Source organism: Phyllobates terribilis, unplaced genomic scaffold, assembly GCF_046119375.1.
Source record: "Phyllobates terribilis strain yellow unplaced genomic scaffold, ASM4611937v1 Scaffold_5__5_contigs__length_657084704, whole genome shotgun sequence".
NCBI lineage: Eukaryota > Metazoa > Chordata > Amphibia > Anura > Dendrobatidae > Phyllobates > Phyllobates terribilis.
Window position 1 is genome coordinate 49,601,089 of NW_027362765.1, and position 18,081 is coordinate 49,619,169.

At 47.5% G+C, this 18,081-nt stretch overlaps 1 pseudogene; it reads left to right on the forward strand.

The window, feature by feature from the left end:
- The window catches only part of LOC141271436 (uncharacterized), a 116,687-nt pseudogene that overhangs the window by 53,715 nt on the left and 44,891 nt on the right, over positions 1 to 18,081 (forward strand).

Sequence of the window (18,081 nt, forward strand, 5' to 3'; positions counted from 1 at the left end):
TAAGTTTGTACCTGTCTCCCATGATCTTCAAATTACTCAGAATCCCCTGCCACACCGAGGAGAGCGACAAAGCAAAACGTTCCTCCTCCGGAACTCCCGAAGCCCCTCCCCCACTAAAAGTACCAAACTGTGGATGATAACCGTATGCACCAAAGAACGGTGACCTGCCGGTAGATTCCTGACAATGATTATTAATAGCAATTTCTGCCAGCGGTAAGCAGTGTTGGACTGGGGTGTCTGGGCCCACAGAGGGAATTGATCCTCAGGGCCCACCCTACAGCTATATGCAAATACCTGTTAGCCATTATACACTGTGTTCCAAATTATTATGCAAAAATTGTTTAGGAGTGATAAGGGAAGAATTTGTTTGTCAGTTAAACTCATTGATGGTGATGTGTGTCAGGGCTCTTTATATCACTGTAAGCAATTGCAGACACCTGTGCTAATTAGTTTGGCAGGTGTGTCCAATGAAAGGCAAGACTACTTAAGAAGGCTGTCCCACATTATTAAGCAGCCTACATTTTCTGCCAAAATAGCAAAGAAAAAGGATGTGTCGGCTGCTGAGAAGCAACAAATTGTGGAGTGTTTAGGTCAAGGCATGACTACAATCAACATTGCCAAGACACTTCATCGTGATCATCGCACAATCAAGAAGTATGTAGCTGATTCACAGTACACACGTGTGCGTGCTGATAAGGGGAAATTGAGGGCTCTTTCCTACAGGCAATTACGTCAGGTTAAAAGAGCAGCGGCAAAAAAGCCTTGTCATAGCAGCAGACAAGTTTTTGAAGCTGCTGGTGCCTCCAACGTCCCCCGAACAACAAGATGCAGGGTCCTTCAGAGGTTTGCAGCTGTGCGTAAGCCATCCTGTCGACCTCCTCTATCCACTGCACACAAGCAGAAACTGCTCCAGTGGGCCAAACAATACATGAAGAATGACTTCAAAACTGTTTTGTTCACCGATGAGTGCCGTGCAACGCTCGATGGTCCAGATGGATGGAGTGGAGAATGGCTGGTTGGACACCCCATGCAAACATGGCTACGGCGCCAACAAGGAGGAGGTGGAGTAATGTTTTGGGCTGGAATCATGGGGAGAGAGATTATCAGCCATTTTAGGATCCCTGAAGGGGTAAAGATGAACTCCATATTGTATGTTGAGTTTCTCATACAGCGCTTCCTGCCATGGTTCAAGAAGAAGAACCGTGCATTCCGCAGCAAGATCATTTTCATGCATGATAATGCACCGTCTCATGCTGCACATAACACATCTGCATCTCTGGCTGCTATGGGCATAAAAGGGGACAAACTTATGGTGTGGCCCCCATGCTCCCCTGACCTCAACCCCATTGAGAACCTCTGGAGCATCATCAAAAGGAGTGTCTATGATGGCGGGAGGCAGTTCACATCTAAGCAACAGCTCTGGGAGGGTATTCTGTCCTCATGCAAAACAATTGAAGCAGAAACCATCCAAAATCTGACAATTTCAATGGACGAGAGTTCAGAAGCTCCTTTCGAACAAGGGGTCCTATGTGCAAATGTAACATCACCTAGAATAAAGTTTTGAGTTGAAAACTGTTTGATTTCAGTTTGTAATAACCTGCTAATGCTTTTAATTTCAAAAATGAACATTTTTTTGTTCTTTATTAAAATGAAAAAGTTGAAAACTCTGCTGTGCATAATAATTTGGAACATGCATTTTGAGTGCAGTTTGAGTGTTTTATTTTTTTTTTAAATATACTGTTATCATAGGCAGTTTGTACAAAAACCTTTCAATTGTACTCTAATAGTTATTTGACTGGAAAATTACAATGACTGCAATTCACATAGGTAATTTGGGAAAATCTGAGAAAATATTATTTGCATAATAATTTGGAACACAGTGTAGTGGAGTGTCGACTGTAAATCACAGGCGGCTCCTGCACATCTACTGTGCATCACTATAACTGGGATGTAAAATTAAGGTAGTGTGAATTAAAGGGGTTCTTTGGTTAAAACAAGTTATCACCGATCCATGAGCTCCACAGGATAGGTGATAACTTATTGATCGTTTGGCTCCGAACATTGTAAAACGCAGCTATTGGAAGAATGGCGAAGTTTTATCCCTGACAGGACACTTATCCCCATTTTAAAATGCAGCGGCAGGTGGGACGTCTGATCACATCTCCATTCATTCTCCTTGGGGCTTCCAGAAAAAAACCAAGAGCAGCCACTGATGGAATGAATGGATCAGTGGCCAAGTCGCACATGAGCTCCAGTCTAATGGGAATAAAAACTCCACATTCTACCAGTCGGTGCAGGTCACAGAATTCAGACCCCCACTAATCACCATCAGCACCATTGCCATATCTCCCCCCACCTCCTCCAGCACCATTGCCATATCTTTCCCCCACCTTCTCCAGCACCATTGCCATATCTTTCCCCCACCTTCTCCAGCACCATTGCCATATCTTTCCCCCACCTTCTCCAGCACCATTGCCATATCTTTCCCCTACCTCCTCCAGCACCATTGCCATATCTCCCCCACCTCCTCCATCACCATTGCCATATCTCCCCCACCTCCTCCATCACCATTGCCATATCTCCTCCATCACCATTGCCATATCTCCCCCACCTCCTCCATCACCATTGCCATATTTCCCCCACCTCCTCCATCACCATTGCCATATCTCCCCCCACCTCCTCCAGCACCATTGCTGTCCCTCTTCCCCCCCACTTCCTCCATCACCATTGCTCTCCCTCTTCTCCCCCCACCCTCTCCAGCACCATTGCTCTCCCTCTTCTCCCCCCATCTTTTCCAGCACCATTGCTCTCCCTCGTCTTCCCCCACCTCTCCAGCACCATTGCTCTCCCTCTTCTCCCCCCACCTCCTCTAGCACCATTGCTCTCCCTCTTCTCCCCCCACCTCCTCTAGCACCATTGCTCTCCCTCTTCTCCCCCCACCTGCTTCAGCACCATTACTCTCCCTCTTCTCCCCCCACCTGCTCCAGCACCATTGTTCTCCCTCTTCTCCCCCACCTGCTCCAGCACCATTGCTCTCCCTATTCTCCCCACCTGCTGCTGCACCATTGCTCTCGCTCTTCTCCCCCCACCTGCTCCAGCACCATTGCTCTCCCTATTCTCCCCCCTGCTGCTGCACCATTGCTCTCCCTCCTCTCCCCCCACCTTCTCCAGCACCATTGCTCTCCCTCTTCTCCCCTCACCTCCTCCAGCACCATCGCTCTAGTTAAAAAAAACAACATTTACCCTGTCTGCTCGTTCCCCTGCAGCATCGTCCTCTGCTTCCTGCCCGGCATCTTTCTCCCTGACAGAGGCCCGTAGTGCATGATGATGTCACCAAGCAGCACGAGCCTGTGTCACGGAGGAAGTGCCGGGCAGGAAGCAGAGGACAAGATCCCTCCGCTCCACTGCCATTTTCTCCTGTCAGCAGCGGAGCGGAGGGATCGGCCCTTGCCCACCGCCACACATGAGAAGGCAATCTGGCCATAGGCCCAAGAAGCAGGCCAGATTGCCCTCATCAGGCACACAGCAAGTGCCCCCCCTCCATCTTTGGGCCCCGATGCAGGTGCACCGGTGGCCATGTTAACCAGCGGGCCCCCGTGCGTCCTGCTCGGAGGGCCGCCGAGGACCCGGGCCCACCGGAGAATTCTCACCACTGTCCCGATGCCCCAGTCCGACCCTGGTGATAAGTAGGATGCCTAATCCTCCTGATTTTTGGAGATAACACCTGAGGTAAGTCTCCAAATTCTCATTAACACGCTGGGTCTGTCCATTAGACTGAAGATGGAAGGCAGAGGAAAAGGACAGCTGCACCCCCAGTCGAGAACAGAATGCTTTCCAGAACTTGGAAACAAACTGGGTACCCAGATCTGACACAGCATCAGAGGGAACACCGTGAAGCTTCACAATCTAATTTATAAACACATGAGCAAGAGTCTTGGCATTTGGAAGTGCCAGTAATGCGACAAAGTGAACCATTTTGCTGAACCTATCTACAACCACCAAAACCACAGTTTTGCCTGCAGATACTGGTAGGTCAGTAATAAAATCCATTGACAAGTGGGTCCATGGCCTGCTAAGAATAGGTAGCGGAAGCAGAGTATCAGACGGATGGGTTATGCGATACCTTAGAACGCGCGAAAACCACTACAAGAAGACATATGTATGTTCAAGTACATCCCGATGCAACCCTGGCCACCAAAAACGAAGAGAAAGGAGGTCCGCAGTTGCCTTACCACCTGGATGATCAGCAAGCACAGAGTTGTGATGTTCCTTAGTTACTTTGCGGCGCAGACTAGATGGTACAAATAACCAACCTGAAGGGCAGCAGGCAGGGTCGTCCCCCTGAGCCTCCAACACCTCACCCGCCAGTTCAGGGTAAAATGCTGAAATGACTACCCCCTACTGTAAAATCGGTGCAGGGTTCTCATGGTCACCACCACCAGGTAAGCTCCGGGACAAAACATCAGCTGTGACATTTTTGACTCCTGGACGGAAAGTGACAACAAAATTGAATCTAGTAAAAAATAGGGACCATCAAGCATGCCTACGGTTGAGACGTTTAGCTGATTGAAAATATGACAGATTCTTATGGTCCCTGATAACAGTAATAGGATGGACAGCCCCCTCCAACCAAAGTCGCCATTCTTCGAACGCCATTTTGATCGCCAAAAGCTCCCTGTTACCCACGTCATAATTTCTCTCAGCTGAAGATAATTTCTTAGAAAAGAAAGAGCATGGACGCCATTCACCAGGGAACGAACCCTGAGATAACACAGCCCCATCCCCCACCTCCGACGCATTAACTTCCACAATAAAGGATTGGGAAACATTAAGTTGACTGAGTATAGGTGCAGTGGCAAAACAGATCTTTAGGGAGGAGAAAGCCTGAAGGTCGGCATCCGACCATTTAGAAAAATCAGACCCCTTCCTTGTCATGTCAGTGAGAGGTTTCACAATTATTGAATAATTTTGGATACATTTCCAGTAAAAATTAGTAAATTAGTAAAGCCCAGAAAATGCTGTAGAGCTTTCAGGTTCTCGGGAAGGTTCCAATCAACAACAGCATGGATCTTCTTCGGATCCATCCGAAAACCCGAAGCTGACAACAGGTACCCCAAAAAATGCACCTCCTTGAAGGAGAAAACACATTTTTCTAGTTTGGCATATAGTTTGTTATCCCTTAATTTCTGAAGCACCTGTTTAACGTGCCCCGATGAGTCTCAAAATCAGGTGAGTAAACCAAAATATCATCCAGATAGACCACCACAAACCTGGCCACCAAATGATGGAAAATATCATTAATGAAATGCTGAAACACCGCAGGTGCATTGGTCAGACTAAAAGGCATGACCAGAGTCTCGAAATGACCCTCAGGGGTATTGAATGCCGTTTTCCATTGATGCCCTTCTTTGATTCTAACCAGGTTGTAGGCCCCTCTTAAATCCAACTTGGAGAACATCTTAGCTCCCACTACCTAGCTGAACAGATCTGGAATCAGAGGAAGAGGGTATGGATCTCAAATGGTAATTTGATTTAATTCCCGGAAATCTAAACAAGGACGTAGACCGCCATCTTTTTTCTTCAAGAAGAAGAACCCTGCCACTACGGGAGAAGATGAGGGTATGATATGTCCCTTCTCCAGACTTTCCGCAATGAAATCCTTAATGGCTTGTCTCTCAGGGCTAGAAAGATTATACATTCTCGACTTTGGTAGTTTAGCACATGTCAATTTAATAGGACAGTCATATGCACGATGAGGAGGCAAATCTTGACACCCACTCTTAGAATAAACATTCTCAAAACCAGACAAAAATGCAGGTAAGGTTTCTGTAGAGCCTGTAGAAAGGGAAATATTTAAACAGTTCTCATGCAGTAGTAGTGAGGAGCAGTAATCTCCCCACTCAATGATCTCCCTGGCTTTCCAAGCCACCAACGGATTAGGTTTAACCAACCAGACCCAAAACAATTGGGGTGGGAAGACCATCCAGGACATAGCAAGGGATTATCTCACAATGAACCGACCCCACCCTCAGTCTCACATTATGTACAATCTGAGTCAGAGCTTTCTGTGCAAGTGGCGCTGAGTCGATGGCGAAGATGGGAATAGGCTCAGCTAAAGCACAGCAAGCAAGACCATGATTTCTCACAAACTCAGCATCAACCATGCTGACTCCAGCTCCACTGTCAACAAGCACAGAAATTCTCTCGGTTTTTCTCTCTAGCACCACCTCTGCTGTCAGGACAAACCGCAGGGTGATGATAAAAGCACCCCTTGCTTATCCAACTACAGACTACCAAGGGTTAAACAAGTTTCCTCTGCACGCCTCGTACATACGCGGCTCCGTACGCCTCGTACACACACGGCTCCGCTCCGTACATCTCGTACACGCGCGGCTCCGCTCCGTACATCTCGTACACGCGCGGCTCCGCTCCGTACGCCTCGTACACGCGCGGCTCCGCTCCGTACGCCTCGTACACGCGCGGCTCCGCTCCGTACGCCTCGTACACGCGCGGCTCCGCTCCGTACATCTCGTACACGCGCGGCTCCGCTCCGTACGCCTCGTACACGCGCGGCTCCGCTCCGTACGCCTCGTACACGCGCGGCTCCGCTCCGTACGCCTCGTACACGCGCGGCTCCGCTCCGTACGCCTCGTACACGCGCGGCTCCGCTCCGTACGCCTCGTACACGCGCGGCTCCGCTCCGTACGCCTCGTACACGCGCGGCTCCGCTCCGTACGCCTCGTACACGCGCGGCTCCGCTCCGTACGCCTCGTACACGCGCGGCTCCGCTCCGTACGCCTCTTACACGCGCGGCTCCGCTCCGTACGCCTCGTACACGCGCGGCTCCGCTCCGTACGCCTCGTACACACGCGGCTCCGCTCCGTACGCCTCGTACACACGCGGCTCCGCTCCGTACGCCTCGTACACACGCGGCTCCGCTCCGTACGCCTCGTACACACGCGGCTCCGCTCCGTACGCCTCGTACACACGCGGCTCCGCCCCGTACGCCTCTTACACACGCGGCTCCGCTCCGTACGCCTCTTACACACGCGGCTCCGCTCAGTACACCTCGTACACACGCGGCTCCGCTCAGTACACCTCGTACACACGCGGCTCCGCTCCGTACACCTCGTACACACGCGGCTCCGCCCCGTACACCTCTTACACACGCGGCTCTGCTCCGTACACCTCGTACACACGCGGCTCTGCTCCGTACACCTCGTACACACGCGGCTCCGCCCCGTACACCTCTTACACACGCGGCTCTGCTCCGTACACCTCGTACACACGCTGCCCCGCTCCGTACACCTCGCACATACGCGGCTCCGCTCCGTACACCTCGTACACGCGCGGCTCCGCTCCGTACACCTCGTACACAGGCGGCTCCGCTCAGTACACCTCGTACACACGCGGCTCCGCTCAGTACATCTCGTACACACGCGGCTCCGCTCCGTACACCTCGTACACGCGTGGCTCCGCTCCTTACACCTTGTACACACACGGCTCCGCCCCGTACGCCTGGTACACACGCGGCTCCGCTCCTTACACCTCGTACACACACGGCTCTGCTCCGTACACCTCGTACACACACGGCTCTCCTACATCCACACTGTAAACCCCTCCTGACCCCACAGATAAACTTCATCTCATCCAGCACCATGACAACCAGCACAGCAGAGTCCTGCACCCACTGAGGCCCCTGATCATGTGACCCCTGACTCCTCCCCTCCTGTGACCTCATCACAGGTCCTGTGCGCACAGAACAGCCATATATGTGGTGGCGGCTCTGCAGGTGGAGGTATGTGGAGGCGCAGGAGGCATTAACCCCTCCATTCCCGGAGATAGTGCCCCCTTCCCCCAGTTCTGCCATGTGTATATGTACAGTAATATAATGCTGGATGTGCTCATGTATACAGGGGGCAGTAACCCCTCCATTCCCGGAGACAGTGCCCCCTTACACCCGTGCTCGCAGTGACATTGTGCCCCCAGTTCTCCATTACTTCCTCCTCTCTCAGGAAGCTTCTGTCTTCCTTCCTGTGGGGCAGAGATGGTGGAGGTGTCTGTCGGCCTCAGCTGTAGTGAGTGGAGCCTTTTTCCTGCACTCAGCTGTATTGTGTGTATTATACCCCTGTATCCTGTATGTGTAGATACTGACATGAGGCTGGTGGGGGATGGAGCCCTCGGACAGTTAGGCTGTGTGCCCACGATGCGTTTTTTAAGCGTTTCCGCAGCTGCAGAAACTCTTAAAAAACACATGGTAGAAGGACTTCCATGTTCCCCAATGATAATCCGCATGTGCTGTGCACATGCTGCGGAGATTTCCGCTGCGGATTATCATTGCGGAAAAAAACGCAGCACTACCAATTATTTTGGGGAAGCGCTGCGTTTTCGCCGCCATTGACTTGCATTAGATCACATGGATTACGCATCACTGTATATGTAGATGCGCATTCCACGCGTTCTAATGTGCGGATGGTACCCGGGTGTGGAGGAGAGGAGACTCTCCTCCGGACCTGAGTACCATAGAAAACTAAAAAAAAAAGAAAATAAAAAATAAATCTATACTTACCTTCTGGCGGCCAGCGGTGCACTCCTCCTCTCATGCCGACAGTTCGCGATGGACTGAAGGACCTGTGATGACATCATAGTCATGTGACGGGTCACTCGACTCTGACGTCAGCAGGTCCTTCAGTGTACCGCTGCCAGCAGCCGGGACAGCGAAGCAAGACACCGGGGGCCATCAGAGGGTAAGTATATATTTATTTTTTTATTTTTTGACATTCTCTCGGGTCACACTATATAAATCCATGCCGTTTGCATGGATTTATATAGTGTGACCAAGTTGACAAGCACTTTCCAAGTGATGCTAAAATTGCTTGGAAAGAGCTTGTCAACCCGCATGCGGATATGCATGTGAAGAACCCTTCACATCCGCATGTCCCTGGCAGGAAAATGCATGTACAATCCGCATGCGTTTTTTTCTGCCAGGGAGATGCAGAAACGCTCAGGAAAAAATCCTGAGCATTTCTGAATCGTGGGCACATAGCCTTATGGGTTCACTATGTGGAGATTCCCCATTATTGGGCACTTGCGCTCATCACTGCTTTTGATCGCTTGAACTCCCTTGATATTAACCCCATAGTGACTACTAATGCATCTTTTTACTAACCTGAGATATGTGAATTGCATCCCTCCCCCGACATGTGAAAATATTATGCAGCCGTACCTTATAGCTGACCCCCTGCTTAATCAGTCACTATCAGTTTGGCACTGATCATGGTTATTTAACCCCTAAGATACTGCTGTCAATAGTGACAACGGCACTTAAATGGTTAACAGAGTGGGATTGGGGCTCCCTCTTTACCCTGAGCTCAGGATTGCCGAGCATGCCAAAATACTCGTCGAGAACACGAGCGTGCTTGCCAAAAAGGGTTAATGAAACATACTCGATCACCACTAGTGAATACAAGCAGACGCTGGTAGAGAAACTACTGATGGCTTTCGCACCTGACAGCGGGGGATCAGTGAAAGAACAAGGCGGAGGAGGTAGTCACCAATGCAGCTGGGGTACCGCCAGCACTTTGGAAGGCAGGGTTTCCATAGCCATAATGTGGCAAAACTTTATGAGCATGCCACAACATACTGCACCACCATGTAATAGGGCCCGTATTAGCAGGAGCCAGCATTACAACAACATGGTGGACGAGTACGTGTCCACATACTAACAGATGGATCTTCCCCAGATCTGACTTTGCTCCTGCTCCCTCTTCTGCTGCGGTCTCTGCCTCTTCCTCTGGCTCATGATCCACAGGGCCACCTACCTCCCAGCAAAGAGAGGATGTGACAGCATCACCACCACCAGTGTCACCGAGCATCTCCACACCATCCCATTGAGTATTCAGCTTTCCATCCCTCAAACCCTCGAAAGAATGAGGAGATACCCACTTGCCATGATCCTAAATGACTGCATTTCCAAATTACTTGCCTTTGAAATGCTGCCATTCTGGACAAAAATTGGTGGTGGCTTTCCAGCAGTACATTTTTCCCAGCTGCCACTGCTTTTCCAGGCTTGCCATCCATGCCCTGCACAAACATGTTATGAACCAAATCAGCTGTGCACTGCGCAACGCAAGGCTGAAGGAGCTGTAGCCCATGTCCTACCACCACAAAGGATTTCTGGACGTTTATCTGTTCAGGATGCCTCCTACTCCGCTTCCTCCACCGTCTCCTCATTCGGTCACAGTAAGGCCTGCACCGCCAACTGCAGCACAGCCAGGACGAAACAAAAGCAGGCTGTTCTGAAACTCATCTGTTTGGGGGCAAATCCCATACTGTGCAGGAGCTGTGGACTATTGTCAAACAGCAGACAGATGAGTGGTTGGTGCTGGTGAACCTCAAGCCTGGCCTGGTGGTGTTCTATAACGGGTAAAATCTCGTAGCAGCTCATCACTTGCCTGGCCCATGTGCTGAACTTGGGGGTGCAGAGCTTCCTGAAAAACTACCCACACATTTTGTAGCTGCTTGCTGAAAGTACGGGCAGTGTGTGCACATTTTCGGCGTTCTCACCCTTCTGTTGCTCGACTGTCTGCGCTGCAGCGTCACTTCTACATTCCCACTCACTGGCTGTTATGTGTCGTACCAACAAGGTATAACTCTACATGGCATATGCTGGAGAGACTGTGGAGGCACCAGTAGACAATAGTGGAGTTTCAGCTGCAGCACACTGTCACGGGTATGTCAGAAGTGACAGACAGTTGCCCTGCAGTTGGTTGCAGGCGATCTCTACGTTTGACATTACAGACATCCTCTTAGATGAGAGGCTGTCTTTGGGACCCGGCGGCTGCCTCCCTCTGGCTGATTGGCTCGCTGGCCTGGGTGTATAAGTGCCTGGCGTATCTGAGAGGGAGGTGCCAGCTATATTCATTTCTACTTGTGAAGGCTTACCAAGAGCAGTACTTCGTCCTCTCTGGAGCTTGAGGCTGAGTGCGCATTTGTCTGTAGTCTTCTAAAGCTAAGCAATCTCCCTCTGTTTGTCTACCCTTGTTGTCTATAGAGTTTAGTGGAGATCGACTAGTGCTCATCTCCTCCCATCCCTAGCCTTAGCCATGCACCAGGGAAAGACAGGGCGAGGCACGCGTGCGGCGATTGGTGCAGAGCCAGTATAGGGACAGTAGTTGAGGCAGGGTGACACTAGTCTGCGTTTTCGCCGCCATTGACTTGCATTAGAACGCATGTATTCCGCTTCACTAGATAAGCACATGTGGAATGCATGCGTTCAATGTGCGGATGGTACCCGCGTCTAGAGGAGAGGAGACTCTCCTCTGGACCCTGGTACCATAGAAACTGTAAAAAAAAAAAGAATAAAATAAAAAATAAATATATACTTACCTTCTGGCGGCCCCCGGTGCTCTCGTCCTCCCTTGCCGGCAGATCGCGATGGACTGGAGGACCTGCGCTGACGTCATAGTCATGTGACGGGTCACGCGATGCTGACATCGGCAGGTCCTTCAGTGTACCGCGATCTGCCGGCAGCCAGGACAGTGATGCAAGACTCCGGGGGCCATCAGAAGGTAAGTATATATATATATTTTTTTTTAACCATTTTCGGTCACAGTATATAAATCCATGCCTTTTGCATGGATTTATATAATGTGTCCAAGTTGACAAGCACTTTCCAAGTGATGCTAAAATCGCTTGGAAAGCTCTTGACAACCCGCATGCAGAAATGCATGTGAAGAACGCTTCACTTCCGCTTGTCCCTGGCAGGAGAAACGCATGTACAATCCGCATGTACAATCCGCATGTACAATCCGCATGCGTTTTTTCTGCCAGGGAGATGCAGAAACGCTCAGGAAAAAATCCGAAGCATTTCTGCATCGTGGGCACATAGCCTTACAATGCTTCCACCCAGAAGTTTTCAAAGCTGTGACTGAGAAAGATAACAGCAGCACCAAGAAACCCCCGCCCACCACTTCCTGCCAGGCAAAGGAGGAGGAAAGAGCATCTCAAACATCATTAACCCTTTCGCAACCCTGGTATTTTCCATTTTTGTTTTTTGCTCCCCTTGCTCCCAGAGCCATAGCGTTTTTATTTTTTGGTCAATATGGCCGTGTGAGGGCTTATTTTTTGCGGGACGAGTTGTACTTTTGAACTCCATTACTAGTTTTACCATATCGTGTACGGGAAAACGGGAAAAAAATTCCAAGTGCGGTGAAATTGCAAAAAAAAAGTGCAATACCACAGATGTTCTTTTTTTTTTTTTTTTTACCATGTTCACTGAATGCTAAAACTGACCTGCCATTATTATTCTCCAGGTCACTACGAGTTCGTAGACACCAAGCATGTATAGGTTCTTTTTTATTAAAGTGGTGAAAAAAAATTCCAAAGTTTGCTAAAAAAAAAAATAAAAATGGCGCCATTTTCCAAGACTCGTAGCATCTTCATTTTTCGGGATCTGGGGCCAGGTGAGGGCTTATTTTTTGCGCGCCGAGCTGAAGTTTTTTTTTATAGCATTGGTGGGGGAAGATTCGCTGTTTTGATCGCCCGTTATTGCATTTTATTGCAATTTTGCAGCAACCACCGTTTACCGATCGGATTAATTATTTTTTTATATGGATAGATCGGGCGATTCTGAACGCGGCTATACCAAATATGTGTATGTGGGTTGTTTTTTTTTATTATTTTATTTTGAATGGGGCGAAAGGGGGGTGATTTAAACTTTTATATTTTTTTAATTTTTTAAAATATTTTTAAAACCATTTTTTTTTCACTTTTTGCTTGCTTCAATAGTCTCGTCATGACCACCCATCGGTGACCTGCGATCACGTGACGGGATCACCGATGGGCGGGGTAAGTGACGCGCTGTTAAATGCCGCTGTCAGAGATTGACAGCGGCATTTAACATGTTAACAGCCGCGGGTGGATCGCGATTCCACCCACGGCTGTTGCAGGCACATGTCAGCTGTAATAATCAGTTGACATGTGCCCGCTTCAGTGCGGGCTCAGCACCGGAGCCCTCACTGAATCGGGGGTTACAGCCTGGTGCTAATACGTCCCAGGCTGTAAAGGTTTTAACAAGATATTTTGTAAGTGACAAAGTTACTGTAACAACGACAGCAGATATGTTTAACAGACAGCTCAGACAGCTTGTTGCGAAGGACGGTGTGCCATTATCATTATTTGCACGACCAGCTTTTACAGCTCTTAATGGAGAAATGGCCCGCAAATTTGGTGTTTTTCTGGAAAGAGAAAGTATTAGACAATTAGTGATTGAAGAAGCCCTTAACCAAAAAAGATCTTAAAAAGACTCTCAAAAGACGCTTCATGTTTCTTTAAATGGATGCCTGCACACGTCACAGAGTGAACTATTTTGCCATCAGTGTTCGATATGTTTGTGACAACAAAGAAATTGTTACCAAGACACTGGCAGTAAAAGATACTAAGGCTATGTGCCCACGATGCAGAAATGAAGCAGAACATTTCTGCAGCGTTTCTGCATCTCCCTTGTCAGAAAAAACGCAAGCAGATTGTGCATGCGTTTTTCCTGGAGAATACGCGCGTATTCACATGCATATTCACATGTGTTTACGCATGCGGACTACAAGCACTTTCCAGGCGATAGCATCACTTGGAAAGTGCTTGACAACTAGGTCACACTATATAAATCCATGCAAACAGCATGGATTTATATAGTGTGACTGTAAAAAATAAAGCTATACTTACCGATCCCCCGCCGCGTGTGTTGTCGCGCTCCTTCCGGGTTGCCGGCATATCGCGAGACAGCCTGCGGTCACATGACCGCGACGTCATCTCAGATCCTGGAAGATAAGCGCTGCCGGCCGGCCCGCGAGAAGGTAAATATAAACTTTATTTATTATTTTATTCTTTTTTTCACAGGTACAATGGTACCCAGGTCTGGACGAGAGTCTTCTCTCCTCCAGAACTGGGTACCATCCGCATATTGAAACGCATATAATCCGCTTGTACAAATGTACAGACACGGATTATATGCGCAAGTCAATGGCGGCAATTCCGCTGCGCTTCCGCAAAATTAATGAACATGCTGCGGATTTATGAGCGCCGCAGAAACGCTGCGCAATAATCCGCAGCATGTGCATTGACATTGCGGAATGCCATTGAGGACCATGTGGTGCGGATTACCAAGCGTTTTTGATGCGTTTCCGCTGCGGAAATGCATGAAAAACGCATCGTGGGCACGCAGCCTAAAGCTCATCACACCAGCCAGTTTCTCCAGGCCTTAGTGGAAAAAGTTCTGCAAGATTGTGAAATCAAAAAAGAACAGGTTCTTGCCATTATAACTCATAATGCTTCAAACATGATAAGTACATTTAAACTGATGAATGAGAGTAATGAACAACAGCTAGAAGAAAATTTCAGATTCAGTATGTTGGAGATGGAAGGCCACAGTGCTGTTCATGTAACTGAGGAACAAACAGATATTACAACAGAAAAAACGCAAAATGATTCTTTACAATTAGATGATCTTGTTGAAGCTGCTTCAAAACACTTTCCTATTCATCACATGCGCTGTGTTGTGCACACGCTGCAGCTGGCAATAAGAGATAGTCTACAAGAAGAACATGCTGGAAATCTGATTGGAAAAGTGAGGAAATTGGTTATTGCCGCCAGAACCCCTAAAATTGATTCCATCTTGAAGAGACGTGCTGGGAAAGGGGCAATTGTCGATCAAGAAACTCGGTGGGGCAGCACTTATTTAATGATTGAGCGATTGCTTGAACTAAAACCGTTTCTTATAGATATGGCGAACCCTCAGGTAACCCTAAATGAAGGTCAATGGACACTGGTGGCTGAATTGAAGGAATTGCTTAATCACCCATTTACCGTGACTAAAAAATTTACAAGCTGAGGATTTAACTCCTGGCATTTTCATAAGGGAGTGGAAGAACTTGCTATTTTGCCTGTCTCAAAGAGGAGGTTTAATCGCAGATGGCATTTCTGCTTCAATGAAACGGAGAGAGACACAGCTATTGGAAAATAACATTCTTTTGGCAGCTGTTTATGTGGACCCAAGTCATCGTATACTGCTTGATGATCAACAGCTTACTAAAGGAAAAGAAGCTCTGACTGAGGTAGCAGTTAGGACGAGTGTCCTACAGGAGGACTGCCAGGCGCAAGAGGACTTGGGTCCTGACAGTGCTACTGCTGCCATATCTTCATCCTCATCAGATGAGGAGTTTGACTTTGACAAGTATTTGGATGACATGGAGCAGGCAAAGCGTTGCCGTAAGGAAAAAGATTTCACTCCGTCTCCTATAGCAATCAGATTGACCATATTTCAGCAAAATGTTTCACTTGCTCTCAAAGAAATAGAAAAATTCAACCGTTCATCAAAACTGACTGTGCATGAGGCAATTCCTTTATACCCGGAAATTGTTAGAGATGTTGTCCATGTGGTTACGGCTTTGCCTCCAACCCAAGTTAGTGTAGAGAGGTTGTTCTCTAGCCTTAAAATTATTAGGTCATATTTGAGGTCATCTATGAAGGAGGATCTGATAGAGGCAATTCTATTTCATAGAACAAATTCATAGACGACACAAATGTTATTTAGTATGTTTTTGTTGAAAACTGTTTTTTTGCCACTTACATAGTTTATTACATAGTGATATATATACATAATCGATATTACATAGTGTATTACATATTTACAATTTATTACAGTTTTTTGTGTTCTAAAGTTGTATTCCAATAAATATATATTATGTTCTATCTAAATATCTTGATTATTGTATCATAAAAATGATTAAATGTCTGATGTTCACATTGTACTACAATAAATTTTTCACTTAAATGTAAGCAATGTGGGAGTCGTGGAGTCGGAGTCAGTGTAAGGGAAATTGAGGGAGTCTGAGTCGGAGTCGCAGGTTTGGCTTACCGACTCCACAGCCCTGCAAGCAACCGGGATAACCAAAGCCTTGAAAGGATTGTTAAGAAAAGGCCATTCAAAAATTTGTGGGAGATTAACAAGGAGTGGACTGCTGCTGGAGTCATTGCTTCAAGAGCCACCACATACAGACGTATCCAGGACATGGGCTACAAGTGTTGCATTCCTTGTGTCAAGCCACTCATGACCAATAGACAATGCCAGAAGCATCTTACCAGGGCCAAGGAGAAAAAGACCTGGACTGTTGCTCACTGGTCCAAGGTGTTGTAAATTTTGCGTTTCATTTGGAAATCAAGGTCCCAGAGTCTGGAGGAAGAGTAGAGAAGCACACTATCCAAGCTGCTTGAGATCTAGTGTGAAGTTTCCACAATCCAATCAGTGATGGTTTGGGGAGCCATGTCATCTGCTGGTGTAGATCCACTGTGTTTTATCAAGACCAATGTCAGCGCAGCCGTTTACCAGCAAATTTTAGAGCGCTTCATGCTTCCCTCTGCCGACAAGCTTTTTGGAGATGGAAATTTCATTCTCCAGCAGGACTTGGCACCTGTCCACACTGCCAAAAGTACCAATACCTGGTTTAAAAACAACAGTATCACTGTGCTTGATTGGCCAGCAAACTCGCCTGACCTTAACCCCATAGAGAATCTATGGGGTATTGTCAAGAGGAAGATGAGAGGCACCAGACTCAATAATGCAGACGAGATGAAGACTGCTATCAAAGCAACCTGGGCTTCCATAACACCTCAGCAGTGCCACAGGCTGATCGCCTCCATGCCACACCGCATTGATGCAGTAATTGATGCAAAAGGAGCCCCGACCAAGTATGGAGTGCATTTACTGAACATACATCTAAGGTATTTAAGAGGCAGCACTTTTATTTACATATGGGCTTAAAAAGAACTACCTTTTCAAAATGCGTTCCATTAAGGAATGCTAGTGGATTTTATTCTTATCTATTTTTATCCTGTTGCACTTGTGAAATAAAATTACGACATCTTTTTGGAAGTTTCTCGATGATGCTGGATTTTTTTCTATTTACAATATTGGACTATCGTTTGTCTCCGTGCACTATGAGTTTACCACACAATCTTCACTGTTGAATAGAATATATTTAAAAGCCCAGCTCATCATGAAGTGTTGTAGAGTGTCATCATCACCACAGAGTGTGTTGTTGTAAATTCATACATCTGTGATACACAGCAGCAACAGCACCTTTTAATAGTTGCTCTTTTTAAATAATTTTTCACATAGTGCCAACAACCAAGAGAAGTATTAAACCACTCATTTCAGATTTTGCAACTAAATCCAATTCTGAATTCAAGGCTTGTTTGTTTGTAAATGAAAGATGCAATCCCTCTGATTTGAGAGCTACCAATTTTTTTAAAAGATAAATCTCCCTAATTCTGAAAGTTAAACACCAGTGTTTAACTACCAAACTCTGAGCGTTGCTTAAAATAATTTTTTGAGCCCGCATCAGTAGTATAATATTAGATGCCTACGCACTCCACTTGAATACAGCGGCCACGTGGACATGATTGCTATTGGTACATGATGCTATCTAGATTTTTGGAAGACTTGATAAAAAGTGTTTGTAATTGACTAATCCTTTTGTGGTTAGTAAACCACTTTTTTTTTTTTTACTTTTAATTTAGAAGTCATTACTTCTCCACATTCAAAATTGTACACCAGTTTTGTCTCCCTAATTAAAGGGGCTGTCCAGTCTAAAGGGATACATCTGCAGTCACTCTGTGTGACTGCATACTTATAAATTTCTCCAGAGAACGCACTGTTCGCTATGGGGATTCGCCTGTTCCAGACCTGGGACTGAAGGGTATGTATGTCTTATTCATAACCCCGGCCAGTGGGCTCTGCCTCAGTTCATGCACTTGTATTGAGCGAGGCCAATATAGTATAGTGATGCGGACGGCCAGCAGGCTTGTCTGAATGGATGGTGTGGCCTCGCTCAATACAAGTGTATGGATAGCGAGACTGTGCCGACTGACCGGGGGTATGCATAACTCATACATGCCCTCCGATCCCAAGTTTGAAATCGGCGAATCCCCGCACCACACAGTGCGTGCGCTGTGGGGAGTCATAAGTCTGCAGTCACGCAAAGTGACTGCAGACTTATCGCTTTTGACCTGACAAACCCTTTAAAT